Source organism: Lolium rigidum, chromosome 3 (assembly GCF_022539505.1).
Source record: "Lolium rigidum isolate FL_2022 chromosome 3, APGP_CSIRO_Lrig_0.1, whole genome shotgun sequence".
NCBI classification, from domain to species: domain Eukaryota; kingdom Viridiplantae; phylum Streptophyta; class Magnoliopsida; order Poales; family Poaceae; genus Lolium; species Lolium rigidum.
The window spans coordinates 210,773,848-210,789,293 of NC_061510.1; the positions used below are offsets into that span (position 1 = coordinate 210,773,848).

Sequence of the window (15,446 nt, forward strand, 5' to 3'; positions counted from 1 at the left end):
GTTCGATTTCATTGAATAGGAAGAAGACATCAGGGGAACACACACGACACACACATACACGATCGTCCTCACCAAGCAAATACAACTTGGTAAAGAGGTGCCCTCGACTATAGACCATAACAACAATAGGCTCTTGCTCGCATGCACGGCGTCCTCCACCAACGGAGGATGGGTGGAATGATATTGGATCGCGGGGTGCACGGTCGTGGCCCGTCCAGCCCAGGTCGGGCCAGAGCGTTGCCGCCAACCTCTCGCGCAGCTGGCACCGCGCGCAGCTGGCACCGCGCCACAACGCCTTCCAACGCTCTGAATCACCGCTGCCACTCCGCCTAGTTGAGGTCGCGCGACCCAGAAGGCGATGCTTCTTCTCACGAAGGAGCCGTGCCAGGGTGCGCGCACGCCCTCACCTCCTTTGGCGGTCGGGCGACACCGGTACCGGCGGCCAGAGATGCTAGTTGAGCGGTGGCTTTTTTTCACCAACGAAATTAAACACTAAGAATGGGTAGTAGGATGGCTCAAATCCAATTCGTTTGTTAGTGAGATTGTCTATGGAGTAATAATGCACATGAGGAACGGAAATCCTAATCCTTGAAAAAAAACGCAGAGGTATTATTTTGATTCATTCGGCTGCTGTATATAAACTCCAATTTCTACAAAACGAAAAAATAATAATGGAATTGAATCAACAAATAATAGCAGCTTGTGTGCCTATAATGTATCAGATAGCCAGCAACTTTGGCCTCATACAATTTAAATATTTTTTCTCTACACCAGAACAACAGTCTCCCAAGATCTCTGGTTGCCGATGTTTAACCAGAGTTATCAATAATTGTGGAAAATATTTTAAGTGCAGGATAGGAACAGAAAATTATCACATATGTAAAGTACTATTTGGCTTTTGTTATGTACAATGGTAATTGATAGCATGATCATGCACATCATCCGTAATCACTACCTCAACAATTACTGTGCTTGTAAAAATATGTTTACTAATCGAATACATTGATGAGGCATATGCATCCACTTGATCTTCCAAAATCTGGAACTATCAAGTGTGACATTAAATATCATTGGATAGATACTTATCTGGACCTGCAAAATATAACCATAGTAAACAAAAGGATATCAGATTCATTCAAGGACACAATTATTCAACATTACATAAAAGAAATACTAAATATATGGAATCTATGAATTTGTCAATCAGAGTAACAAAGATAGAAGTACTGGTGAAGGAGGAACCGAGAACGATAAATATCAAACAGCAATCCATACTACAGTTATATCTGGCATAGTGCATTTGTCTATAGTAAAGTTACCTGCCAAAGAAACACAATTTAACTGACTACCAGCTTCTGGTAACCTAGGCTAATGGGGCACCGACTACAAAGAAACCTTTTGGGTTAGACCATATGTATATGTGGTGTAAAGGTAGAAAAAATTTCGGTGCACTCCAGTTATCACATCAATGTTCTGTACAAAGTGCAAGCAAGTTCATCTTTTACATATGTATGTGGTGCTACGGCCCAGATCAGGCTCCAGCAAGCCCCGTCGCTAGGCAAACCACAGTTGCCGGCTCGTACCACGCGGCGAACAGAGTGCCGCCCTCCAAGGTTGCACAACGCCACAGCGCAGCCCACCAAGCCATCGCTGAAGAGGCCATGCCATGGCGCCTGGTAACCACGCCATGCCAGACCCGAGGTCGTCGTCCCACGCCGACGACCTGCGCGGCTGGATCATCATAAGATTCTAGCCCAATAAAATTTACCACTTGCAGAAAATGATGTATCTTAGTTCATCTCAGTTTTGAGGAACTCATGGGATCATCATAACAAGTACTTGCACTATTATGTTAGTTAAAGTTAAGTACAAAACACAGAATATATCTCAACAATTTATATGAATAATCAAGCACCAACTCATATGATTGGCGGGTTAATTTTGCTTAATGCGCGTAATCTAGAAAAAAAATGTTTAAAGCGTGTTTAGGGGAGTACAGTATGTTAGGCTTGACTCGAAATCTAAAATACCTCCCAATAGTTTTATATTTTGGGACAACACATATAACAGATCTTGTCAAAGAAATGGCATACATGTTTAATTGAGATGCATTCATATAAAATAGATTTCTGAAGAAGACTAAAAGAACAATACGCCAGACACACAACGGAGAATGGTATGATCCAGCTAAATACAGTTGACACTATCAAATGAGATTTTATTTTCTCTAGCTGTAAATAAGGGATGCTACCAAAGGAAGAACAAGTGCTACCACAACTCCACGAGTGTTACCGCCTGAAGAAGAAGCTCGCTCCTCTCGTCGATGTCGTCGCTGGCACACCACCTGAAAAATGGTTGTCCTCGATATTAGCTTCATCCCACCTAACTGAACAAGGTCACAATTTAGAGGGGGAAGAAGCAAAGAATGCAGAACAACCAACTATACAATGCAGATATTAATTTCCGCTTCACTTCATCTACTCCTAGAAATCAAGAATAATTCAGTGTACTGACATGCTTGGATGGCATATAGGTATGTTGACTGTTGGCGTAAATGACAATATAACTGAATACTACAACACTACTCCAACAACTACAATGATGAATTATAATACTTCAGTGCATACGTACATCTCATCAACTCAGTCAATATTGTTTTGGGGCAGAAAGGGGAGACCCTAAGGAGATATATATATTCCAAATGTTTCTAATAGATCTCAAGGATCTCTTTACACATAGCTTGTTATTACCAAATATAATTATCTTTAGCTAAATTTAAAATGCAATGCCTCGTTTCCAAGACACCATCAAATCAAGCTATTCAACACACTTCGGGTAAAAGCAAATAGGTTAGTAGATTTATGAAACCATGTATCTTAGGAGTAGGATCCTGTATATTTTTATCTTGCAAGTGGCATACATTTGCTAGACCGAGCATGCAACCACTATTTCTTTCTGCTGCAATATCACAAATATATGCATTAACAAACGGCCATCCGAGGAATTAAAGTGCTGTGAGACCCCCTATGGGGGGCATCATTTTGATTCCTCTATTCTACGTAGTTTTTCTGACTGCACGCAGAAAGACACAATCAGCACTTTCATACATAACAAATTAAAGTGCTTAAAAAGGGAAATCACTCACTATTACACTGTTATTCAAAATAGGAACTCTTAAGGGAACTATAAACGATGGTATTAAGGCTGGAAAGAGTTATAGGAGTTGCTCAGCATATCAGTTTTCCTGAAACTGAAACTATATGTAAATTTAAGATGCAGTAGCCGTCATTAACAGATTTTCCACTTTTGGGTCGGTTTGTGGATGTGTACTTGCAGGCAGAGAGCTACACAATATTGCATGTCTACTGTCTTATTCACTCAAAAATAAAGTAATGTTTGTAATCACCACCTAAGTGAAGTTGTTTCCTACCTTTGGTAGAAATCATGATAACCGGTACAAGAGATACCCTAGGGTAAATATATCTTTAAAACTGATAGCTGAGACGGGCAAATCCGAACTTACAGGATTTAGAAGAAACTCGTCTTTATATGCACTGTACTGGCTCCGCTTCTTTTCCAATTCATAAGGCCATAAAGATCTTTCAGTTGGCAAATATCCCAAGAGAAGCTGCACGCTATAAAGATAATCAGATAAGTTTCTTGTACAAAAAAGGCAGCTGGGTAACGAGATTCATTAGAAGTCTATCGACAGGCCGTACATTACATAGTTAATAATAGCCTCGTGAACCATAAAACGATAACTTGAAATTATATTGATACAAGCATGAGGAAGTAGGGTCGGTTATGACTCGCTATGGCGTATGCGCATCACAAAGGGGTCGGTGCACATCTGTGGTGGATTTCCAACTGCAGCATGAAAGTTGTCTAACAGTTTCAGGACGTTAATAAACTTCAAGGCACGGTTGAACAATTGTGTGCCACACCATCTACCTGCATTTCCATGCCCCAGCCCTTTTCATGTACTGATAGTTCTCTGGCTAATCAAACACACTGACAATAGCATGGTTCTTATCCTCATTTCTAAGTGCTTCTATGGTACTAACAAACTTTATTGTGTAACCTTGCAATAGTTCTTCCATTTCTTACTCTATTCCTCTCGAAATTTGCTCATAAACCTCCAAAATTGCTAGTACAAAAAGCCAGCTCCAAACATAAACTAAAATAAAATGAAGCGGCAAGCACAGAAGAGAAGACGAGTGGGGACCTTCCACACGGGAGGCCGCACGTCGCCGCCGCCGTCGGGCACGCCAAGGCACGCGAGCCGCCGCAACTCCCCCATGTACAACTCAAAGCAGCTGCCTCGAGGTTGGGTTTTAATCCATCGAGAAGTACCAAGGTGATAACTAATATCTTGAAGAAGGCAGTAAGAGTTAACTATGTTCTCAATGATAGAAGGATATTACAATTTCCCGTGAAAGAACACAAAATGTTGAGCCAATAGCTTTGGATCACTTGTGTATTGCATGGACCCGAAGTATTCTGCATCTTACTGTTTCCATCTAGTTGTTATGTGACCAAAAGTGCTAAAAGGCGTTCATGTAGAAGCAATCCATTCATAAATAGATCATGCATGTATACCTGCCATATAGCGAGAGAGAATTGACAACAAAATTCGATCTAAACTTTTAACAAATATAAAATTGTTCTCATGATAAGGTAAACAGATCCTCAAAATTGCATGGATAATTTATACAAAACCAATTACTTAAATACCGGCTAGGTAAATCCACAAGCATAAGCTACTTAATTGCAGTTCGGAGGGTAAATGACAACCAATCTGAAAGTGTGAGCTAAATATTTTTCTCGCACTACATTTGGAGAATAAATAGAGTGATTCATAGGGTCGAAATAAAAACCTCTCCCAAATGAAGAGAGTGGCAATGAAATTAGAAGTATGATAATAGCCCTTAAAGTGTATTGAGCCAATGGAGAGATAAGAGGATCAAACTAATAGGAGTATTACACCTTATCGATCCCACATGGCTGGATGTATGATGCATGTAAATATCAATGGCATCTTAGGTCACCACAAGCTATACAGATCACCACAAGTTGAAAAGAGTGATGAAACAAAACAGATGGAAACAAGCTACTTATAATTACTCATTTCATATTGGAAAGGAAGTTTTTTGTCGGATATGCCTGGACTAACTAATGGCATGTGTCAATGAATATGTGTTCTAAAAATCAGAGTAGAAGGGATGTGTTGAGATAGTTACCTAAGATAAAACAAGTGAGGATCGATCTTCAAGAAAATATGTGCCTTCGGAAAAGGAACAAACATGAGTTCCCCCCCATACAACAACTCAGTTCATCAAGATATCCTGTGAGCCACTGAGTATGATAGCTCAGCTTTTGTGTTGTTTGTTACTTGATAGAGGATTACAACACTTCACGAGTTCACGTGCACATACTTCCCGTACCAATACCTGCAAAACTCTCTGAAAAAATATCCTTCAAAGTTATCTTTTTGTGCAAGGTGTACTAATTATAAACATGCGAGTCTTGCTAAGACGGAAGAAAAGAATGACCATTCATTATATAGAAAGGAAGCATACACATGTCTCTTGACATACCGATTATTTCTGAGCTCTAGTTTCTGCCATGGCGTGGCTGGCCCTCAAACCGTCAAGGTTTCTTGGGAATCCCAACTCCTCTTTGCAAACCTGCAACATGAAACGCTACAATGAGAATAACCAAGGCGAGACGATAATACAATCAAAGAAATGGCTGACCGAACACAACTTAAATGGGTACATAGCTAGATTGGTTTTAGTCATAAGTAAATCACACAAGCATGGCATTTGGATGATTATTCTTGAAGTAGAATTTCTATCTGCAGTAGGAATTAAGAAATTTCAGAGACACCAGGCCATGAAAATGCATGAGCTTCTATGCTGTCATGTGCTCGTGCTCCCTCGGCATGGTTAGCAGATGTATAAAGAATTGTGTACATATATGACCAATGCTAAAGATCTGGTCCTGCTGTTAAATGGTGAGTATCTTGTTCTATGATATTAGATCATCCTAAGCATGCAGTATAGGCAGTTAAGTTATGAGATGACATGTGAAACAAACCTTGGTGGCTCATACTATATAACAAGCAAAGCAATCTGGGTGATGAGCACCGACTCTCCCGACCTGTCCAATAAAATCCAATTCATAGTAAACAATAATTACAAGAATCTAAACAATTTGTATAATAGAAATAATCCTGAAAAATCATGAAGGCAAGTCAATGTTCATGGGAAGATTTGGGTTAAAACTCATAAATACAGAGACTAACATGACATAAAGAAATTTTCATGTGATGTAAGTGAACGTAAATAGTAAGATCGCAACGGGCTCTTGTTTAGTTAAAAAGAAATACAACGGCCCGAAATATATGGCTATATAGTTTGAATGCCACTAAATGCATGGTATTGAATCTTATCTCAAATCTTTTCTGTCATATACCTAGGCACATAGCTGATGTACTCTATAGCTAAGAGATCGTTAACTGCAGCTAAATTTCAGAAGTAAAGAATTACTGAGTAAACAGTAGAGCTCATTGGATTTCAATCAAACACATTATAGGCATATATACAAAAAAACGTGAAAGAGAGAGAGAGAGGATGAGAGAAATCAGAGCAAAAGAAAAGACAACCTTGGACTGACTCATGGATTCATGGTTGAGGGGACCTGCTTTACACCGTGAGAGGATCCTGAAGCAAAAAACGTGATCAGAACCGATGGGATCTAGTGGTGATTATACATAATAAGAGAGCTACAAATTAACGAAAAGGAGAAGTTAGAACATACCTTGTGGGAAGATTCGTGCTCGTTGAGGACAGCCTTGGTAGGCTCGCGTAAGAGGATGACGGAGAGGGACTTCTAGGAGGCGATCTTCCTGTTCATCTCTTCCTTCCACTGCAGATCCACCTTCTTCGCCTTGTTCCCCGGGTCATCTCCATCATGGCCTGCCAAGCCACGCTTCCAATCGAGCCGCCGCCGCCGTGGAGACCGGCCGCGCGTTGTCTGCACGCGGGCGGCCCCTGCCGGAGGTCGGCCTCCGTGGAAACGAGACTCCGGATCGGCACAAAGCATCTCCACCTCCGCCGCGCGTCGCCGCAGGCCGTCGGCGACCGCATTCTCCTTCTGCCCCGCGTACGTCTCCGCGCCCCGCCGGAACCTGCCCACCAGCCGCCCCACGAACTCTGCCGCGAACCGCGCGCCGACGCCGCGCCTCGCCGTGGCGGCCGCGTGGATCGCGTCGGCCCTGGCCGCGTCCGCCTCGGGGACCCCGCCGCCGTCGGGCAGCCACCGAGAGAGAGGGTGGAGGAACGGCGGCTGAAAAGAGGAGAGGGGGATTGGGGGAGGAGCAGCGACGAGATTGGATGGCCAGCCGGGCCGGGATGGGCTTTTAGTGACCCATGGATAAAAAGTGGGTCTGTGGGAGGGCCTCAGCGCCCTGGACGAACGACCGGCCGAGATCGCGCCACGTCACCTCGATCGAACGGCCAAAAATTCAAACGCCTGTGAGAGCCCCATGGGGGTGCAGCAATCATACCGTGGGATACATGTGGCTTAGAAGCTTAAATTTCTCTACTCTCTACTACTCTTAGCTCATATACTGTGATTAATGCATTTTTGATTGTTATCTGTATAGGGAGAGGGCAAGGATCAGAATTCTGACATAAGAGAGGCTGCAAGAGTGAATTCTTTTGTTATTATAAGGGTTATGTTGTTCATGTGGTAAAAAGCTTCCTTGATATCCATCTCTTCTGGGCTGGCAAGGGTGCTTGCTGCATTCTTACTCAAGGCTACTATGGGCTTGTAATATCGGCTTATGTTAGTTTTTGTGGGGCAGGTAAAAGAGCCCATGTTAGTTTGCATGTTTATGTTAAGGTACATTAGGATGCCTTCATAGAGAACTTTATTTATTCCTAGACAGCTGACACATACTCTATGTTACTGTACTCTCATTATGTGCATTAGTTTTAATACTGCAGAAGTGTTCTGTGCTTCATGAATGATATGATAAGCAAAACTGTTTCTTATGCTTGCTGCATATACCTGGTGGATCACGTTATGGATCAGCATTTAAAATATGAGAAGTACACTATCTGCCTTTAGAGTTGTCATCATCTGATATGCTTCCTTATGTTCAAGGCTGCAAGCAATTTGAATTAATTAGCAAGTCATTTTTTTCCTCAAGTTTAGGACTGCAATTGGCAGCACTAAAATACGATTTGTTTATTATTCGACTGACATTTTTTATGATAAAATTTCTCCTTTAATGATCTTCTTTGGTAGCCATTCATTTTCAACTCAATAATTTGTAATTGTTTGACCTTTTTCTTCTTGGAACAGATAAATGTTCCGTTGGGGTGAACATGTTACTAGAGGATGTTTCTGCAACTCATTATGTCATGGTTTATATAGATTTAGTCTTATCATATTTATTAATGGGGCACGTGTTGCATCATTGCATATGTATACGATTATGTGATACTGGTAACTTTATAGATATGAAATTCTCTTCAGTTCATGCATTTTTCCCAATCATTTTGTCTTCCTATTTGTTTACTAACAACTTTTAATGTCTCTGGTAGTCTGATTGTACTAATAGTTTATGTAAATAAATATTATTCTTTTATGTTAATAAATTTGCATGCGGTTGGTTGGCTATGCCAGAGCTGAACAGTGACTCTTCAATCATGTGGTGAACTGATCTTAAGTTTAAAAAGATTTTGTCACAGAAAGTATAACCTTAACAAACAATCCAATTATGTTTTTGTAGTTAATCTAGCTCTCTTTGCTCCAGCTTTCAAAAAAAAAAGCTCTCCTTGCTCCACTATTTTGGAGTGATATTTCTGTTTTTATGGGTGCTTATTTGGGATCTGATGTTTCTGATAGCTCTAGAACTATCGAACTGTTTGTGTTCTTCTGAAACTTGAGCCTTTTGTTTTGTCCTAATGGTTCCTGGCTTCCAGACATGGATGGCTTCTATGTAATACAAGTGCAACTTTATCAAAGCAAAATCCACTACTTACAAACCAATTGTTTATGTTGTAGGTAATCCATCATATCATATGTAATTGCTTCTTGCATGGTTAAAAGGGCAAGCTTGACAGATTCTTGCATCTAACCATCTTTTCATAGAGAATAGTGTCTATCTACAGAGATCAAATAGGCATGTCAATTCTTTTCCTTTTTGCGTTTGCTAAGCATTTTCTGCCAGGTTGATCTATTATTTAAGAATGTCCTCAACAAGATGTGATGCAGATTTTTTCCTTTGTTCACAGCTTGTGTCATGCTTATGTACCTAACAATACTACATTGAAGAATGTTCGGTTATCCAAAGGACTACATGCTTCGGGGAATTGATCATTGAGAATGGGAAGGACTGCAGGCTCCGGGGAGTTACCATTCAGAATGGTAAGGAATGTAGGCTCCGGGGAGTTAACATTTAGAATGGGAAAGCAGGATTCATGGAAGCCTTGTTTCCAATTCCTTTTACCGCTGCTCTATTCAGTCTTGTTTAACGCATCTGAATGATTGTAACACCAATAAAGGCGATAAGAGGTGTTTGTGAGTCTTTCATTTGTATTGCAACTGTGAATATTCGTGTAAAGTATGTACATATATATGCAATGTTTATCTATGAGTTGCACACCCCCAAGCCCCCAGTTTTCCTTTTCACTGAATTTTATTTGGTGTCAACTTTGTCAGTTTTATGCACCATGATCTGCTATCTCTGCAGTCGGACATTAGTCTCTTCTCCGTTCTCAGTTTTTGTTAACAATTCCTGAATTGTTGTGATATATGGTGGTGATGACTATATATTCATCTATAGGGAAGGAATTTAATTTATAGTTCATTGTCAGAATTTCCTGACTATGGCATGCTATTTGGAGAAGGAATAGTGGAACTATTGCTCAATGGAAATTATTGCATTACGGAATTTAATACAATGATCTTTTTTTTGTGATCATCCATTGGAAGTTGGCAACACAAGTTACTTATTTGGTGAAGATAACTCCATACGGAGGAACACTAATAATAGGAACATATGCTCAGAATTTTATTACTGATGATATTTACGACTTGGTTACATACCAAGTAAAATAGTTAAGTTGCTCTTTAATTAGAGAATTATATACCTAAGTGGATGGACAATAAATTATGGATTCTATTCTTTCATTGCGGCATTTGTGACATTTTGTTTTCACACCCCCACTAGAAGTTTAATTATTTTATATTAAGACTTGGGTCGCATATCAAGGAACAGAATTAAGTGGCATATTAATTTTGGAAATCTAAACTTTAGTGGGAGGATTATGATACTTTGTCGTCATGCTTTTATGGCATTTCTGGATACTCCCCTAAAGGTCAAACTATTTATTTTATTTTATTACTTCATGATTGCACTCAATGTGGTTATTTATATCTTTTTACAATACAAGTTGGAATATCTTTGTTTTATTATGAACATCTTATACTGAAGTGGAAAATCAGTTCATCAAAAGATTTACAGGTTTGTGAACTGATTGGTGGGGGAAGTACACTTCAGGAATATTAATTGAAATTTATAGAAGAGCATGAAATTATTCAGCATCGTATTATGGCGTACACTCCACTGTTTAATGGAGGAATATAACACTTTCTTCTTTCCTTGGAATTAAATACTTCTATTTGTTCAACAATTCATTATCTCTCACGGTCACTAATAATGCTTAGTAGACTAGAATGTATTTTTCATTATGTTCGACATTATCTTTATGATATGTTATATATTACTACAAGTCACGCCTATTATTATAATAATTATTATTGAGAATCTGGTGTATTCAATGGTATCGCTTTTGGTCTAGAAAAGAAATGCGATGGAAATTAGGAATACACCATATTTTATCAAGGTTAGAATTACTAGCAACCATACCACACTGGAATCCCATGTGGGGTACCGTAATAACCCCAAGCTAAACTCCCAACACTAACATGCTAGGAAAAGTAGGAGGAATTAAGGTGGTCCATCTTGGCTATTGTTGTATGCTTTTTGTGTGTGGAATTCACTCACTCTATGTTTTAGAGGAACAAGTAGACTCATATAAAGGACTTAAAGCTTAGTAATGTCAACTATTGCTGGAAGCATTGGGGGAAGGAATAAACTCTATGAGGAAGAATACAATTTTGGGAAATCGTTATCTAACCAGACAACCGCATGCATATAGGTTGTAAACAAAAAAATTAGAAGAGTGTTTACTGCAACATGCTTAGTGGAAAGCACAATGTTAGGCTTGTTAAATACTTTAAGCAAAGGAAATATTTGTACTTTGCGGAAAACTCTCTCTGTTGTGTTTTACTATTACTATTGCTTCTCTGGATTTTAGAGAAAGTGGGAACAAAGACAAGGTGGAATTACATAGAAATTCTATGGAAAATTGCAAACCTGTCAAACACCTTTGATAAAGGGAATGATACTCTGTGAGGAATTAAGTTTGAAGTCCCGAGGAAAAATGAAGAATAGTTGTCATCCAGTAATTATTTTGGGACATTATTTGTGTGACCCAATCTTAGCCAGGCTACTGGAATTATTGCTATTTTGATTAGCATAGTATCTCACACTTGTTGGAATTGTCAGCAAGTGGACGACTCATCATGGAAAGATTGCTGGAATCATAGGAAATGCATATGGAGTAATGTCAAGATATCACGGATTATTCATCACTGTGTCACAACATCACTGCAAGGATATACTAATGTTATTTTCGGCCACATGATCTTGATGAGAGGTATTTTATATTTTTGTGTGTTTAATATTTATTTTTGCAGATCTTTATTGTGTAGAAAGTACAATATTTCAAAGGGTCTTTCTTACGAAACGTATAATACTTTGATGCTCTAATACATTAAAGGAAGGCATGCAACTAAGGAATTATTTTGATATACTTATGGTCGTGGAAAAAACATCATAACCTGTTACTTTGGGGAGCGGTGTTTTGGAACATGGGTCCATATGCTCTCTATATTTAGAAATGCATCTTACATACATTTTAAATTTTAAAAAAATTGAAACTAATAGTTCGCACGTACATCTTCACGTGCTTCGTGCTCACAAAGTCATTTCATAAAAAATCGACTTATCATGTGACGTGTGTAAAAAAGACAAAATTCAGTGCTAAAAATAATGCTTTTCACAAGATAAACTTTCTCCTTTTTATATAGACCACACAAAATATTGGTTTTTCGTGAAATTTTACGAACGCACGTATATTATGAAGATGTACATGTAGAATTTTTTGTCCAAATTTTTTAACATTTCGAAATATATTTTTTTTAGTAGAGGGAGTATACGCACCCGGGAGCCGAATTAAATTTCCGGTTACTTTGTGATAATACGACTCCAAAGTCACAAAGTTTATATGCAACATGAATACATTGAGGGAATTTGTTGACCATGTTAATATCATGGGAAATCACTTTGTTGGATAAAATATTTTAAACCAAGTGCGAGATGTAGGAATTTATGGCTCTTAATATTTTACATGTTCACTACATTGTTATACTCCCGGAATGAAAACCTCAATGTGGAATTATACATGGAAATAACAGGGAATAATAGATGTGGAATTGTACTTAAGGAAACTGGTACGGCTATACTGGAACACAATGTATATGAGTGCGTTGGAATTATACCCGGGAACAGTATAGAGCGAAATGCCAGGTTGTCCGTTGGATTGGCTCTATGAATTGTTAAAGCCTGCGAGTTTGATTTCGTATTCAAACTCGGTGCACGACTCACATGTGCGTGTTTAGGACATAATTAATTGATTAACAGTTGGGCTCAGCAGATTGCTCCTGGTTGATTTAACAAGTCGTTGAGTCCTATCTGAAAACAGATAGAAATATCTGAAATTTGGAGACTATATAAAGATCCTTACCCTCTAGCCTCAAGATGCATTGTGAGTGGCACCACCGATAATGCAGAGGAATAGAAGTTAGACCGAATAACTCCTAAAGCCTAATTTTCTAGAGGCATGTTGCCTATGCCTGATCAATCGGATCTGTCGCACAATTTATTTAGTGATGTATTCTTACATATCCTACTTTGTGTCTTCTGGTACAAGGTTGTATGCATTGTTGATTTCATTTTGTATCATAAATTCTAGTAACATATACAACACTTTTATTTCTAATTGTACGTATAATCACTAGTAGAAAACGAGTTTTTTGTTCGGAGCTGCAAGAAGCATTAGTCTCGGACGTGATTTCAATCGGGATACGCGCGGCCACCTCTATTTCCGGTTCGATCGGGACCTTTAGACCAACCGGGACTAAAGGTGCTCGCGGTTTAGTCCCGATTGGTGTCATCAACCGGGACTAAAGATCTTTTATTTGCGCGAAAACTAAATTCTTTCTAGAAATCTGTATAATTTTGAATAAATGTTGCATACTTTCGAATTTGAAAAAAAAATTGAACATGAAAAGTGTTTAAATTTGGAGAAACAATCCAAAACCATTTTATGTTTTGTAAAATAATTAATCTAACTATTCAAACCATTAACCAAGCCCACGCTCCGGTTTTCAGGTGTCGCTCACTTTCTACCGACATAATCGTATCCTTTCAAGTGTTGACGACTTGACTGACATGACAACACCTCCAGTATGAGGTCAATGTCCATTAATTTCTCTATGAACTGGGAGCAACCGAGCAGATTCTCCTCTCACCCTAGCTATCTCCCTCGCCCATTACCATGTGCACGAGTAGCATACACTGTTATTTTTGTAGTTGTGCTGCTACCCCGGCCATGGCCCCCTCTATCTCCACTAGTGGAATAGACCAATAATGAAGATGGAGGCGTTAACGGACTTGCGAGGAATTTACCCAGTCCGAGCGTTCCGCAACGCCTACGTGGATGACCTTTAGTCTCAGTTTGTAACCCAACCAGGACTAAAGGTGGGAGCTTTAGTTCCGTTTTAGTAGTCATGGTTGAGCAACCGGAACTAAAAGCGCTCCAGAACCGAGAAAATAGGCTTGTTTTCTTCGAATGTCTGCATTATCGTTTCCGCCACACAAAAAAATCGATCCGCCACTGGCTCGTAGACCATACCGACTATTGGAAATATATGCTTTGGACAGCTTAACTCTCAGTTTAGGCACTGTGTTGCATTACACGTTAATTTAGAGTCCTACCCTAATAATACCATTAAGATGGATGTTCTACAAGATATCCTTGGATTCATGTGCACACACGTCATCATATGGTAGTATTTAATTTTATACTCAGTAGACAACCGCTTCCCGGGCGGGAGTGTCCCTTATCAAGGAACCTCGAAATATTTTCCAACCGGACAGACAACACGTTGACAAACTTGTCTTGACCCTCTCTGCTTGGTAAAACTACGCCTCGTAGATCTTCTTGACTCTAGCTAGGTCATCGGACCGCCCTCTTATCAAACACGAGCCACCTGCCAAGGTGGACAACTCTCTATGATCCACCTTGGGCGCGTTTGGTTGACTGAGTCGAAATCGTGCACCACTGGCGTAGCGAGATGGGCGCCCCTGCGCGTTGAGAACTGGCCGTCGGCCACTTTTGGCCCATCGATTGGCAGTCTGTGCTGCACCGGCCCGAACAGAGTTGCAAATTGTTTGGATGCCTGGAGACAGCGTTCCTTCTCTGTTCAGCTACCGCACATGTGTTTGGTTCCATTTTGGGCACCCTCACAAGAGCTTCTCCTCACCACATTCAAATATGGTGACCTTACCATCATATAACGGCACACAAACAGCTCAAACACGATCATACTTCACAGCAAACACTTATACACACAGAATAGAGTACCTGACATGTCCTAATCTAGCGTCAGAGTGGTAAGACGCTTGCCTAAACCTGGGGGCAGACTCCCCAGGTCCAAAAGCAGTGTTCAAACGCCTCCTAGAGGCCAACACAACAGTGAGATATGCACAAAAGTAGTGTTTATCAGCCTCCTAGAGGCCAGCACAACTAACAGGATCAGACATAAACAGAGGGGAGCGATGGAGCAACTGCACCTTACTGGCGAGGATCAGCAAAAGGGCTCTCGCGGTGCCTCTTGCAGCCAAAGACGCTGGACACGGACGTCTCCTTCCTGAAGACGGCGACCTTGAAGCCGTCGTCCTGAGGTGTGAAGACGAGTGTGTCGTCGACGTGCAGCAAAATCCTGGCGCAGAACTCGCTCCAGGACTTGACGAACCCGACGCGCTGCCCTGTCCACTGCAGCTGTGAAAGAACATCTCTCACAATATGTTTTGTGTGTTTGATGTCAATGTATGTGATACACTAATGTTTGATGAAGTGGTGCAGGGATTATATAGATACATGTATATGAGTGACTTGTGTGGAAAAACAAGTCAAAAGGAAGCTGGAAAAGTTTCACCAGGCCGGATAATCCGGGCCGGA

At 40.2% G+C, this 15,446-nt stretch overlaps 3 long non-coding RNA genes across 3 annotated transcripts; all 3 read right to left on the reverse strand.

Moving 5' to 3' along the window:
• Positions 1 to 3,040: 3,040 nt before the first annotated feature.
• LOC124699264 lies at positions 3,041 to 4,263 on the reverse strand. Its single transcript, XR_007001336.1, has 3 exons — positions 4,226 to 4,263; positions 3,524 to 3,628; positions 3,041 to 3,072 (listed from the first exon to the last, which is right to left on the reverse strand). It is a non-coding gene; the product is annotated as an uncharacterized LOC124699264 (long non-coding RNA).
• A 1,056-nt stretch (positions 4,264 to 5,319) lies between these two features.
• On the reverse strand, positions 5,320 to 6,130 carry LOC124698910. The gene is made up of 3 exons (XR_007001164.1): positions 6,100 to 6,130; positions 5,598 to 5,687; positions 5,320 to 5,462 (listed from the first exon to the last, which is right to left on the reverse strand). It is a non-coding gene; the product is annotated as an uncharacterized LOC124698910 (long non-coding RNA).
• A 2-nt stretch (positions 6,131 to 6,132) lies between these two features.
• Positions 6,133 to 7,021, reverse strand: LOC124698911. Its single transcript, XR_007001165.1, has 3 exons — positions 6,823 to 7,021; positions 6,668 to 6,725; positions 6,133 to 6,162 (listed from the first exon to the last, which is right to left on the reverse strand). It is a non-coding gene; the product is annotated as an uncharacterized LOC124698911 (long non-coding RNA).
• Between the last annotated feature and the right edge of the window lie 8,425 nt (positions 7,022 to 15,446).